The sequence below is a fragment of the Eimeria mitis genome, genomic scaffold, assembly GCF_000499745.2.
Source record: "Eimeria mitis Houghton genomic scaffold, Emh_scaff2112, whole genome shotgun sequence".
Classification (NCBI taxonomy): Eukaryota; Apicomplexa; class Conoidasida; order Eucoccidiorida; family Eimeriidae; genus Eimeria; species Eimeria mitis.
The window spans coordinates 8,393-8,660 of NW_013570437.1; positions in this window are offsets into that span (position 1 = coordinate 8,393).

Below are 268 nucleotides of genomic sequence, written 5' to 3' on the forward strand. Positions count from 1 at the left end.
GCAAGAAAAAAAGATGAAATGTGAGCGGCTCAGCAGCAGAAGACTCAGCCCCACCAGCAATAGCAGCAGCAGCAGCAAAAGCTTCAGGGTAAGCAGCAGCATCAGCAGCAAGAATATAATGGACAGCAGCAGCAACAGCAGCAGCAGCAGCAGCAGCATGAATATAATGTGGAGCACCATCACCAGCAGCAAAATACTCCCTTTAAAAAAAAAAAAAAAAAAAAAAAAAAAAAAAAAAAAAAAAAAAAAAAAAAAAAAAAAAAAAAAA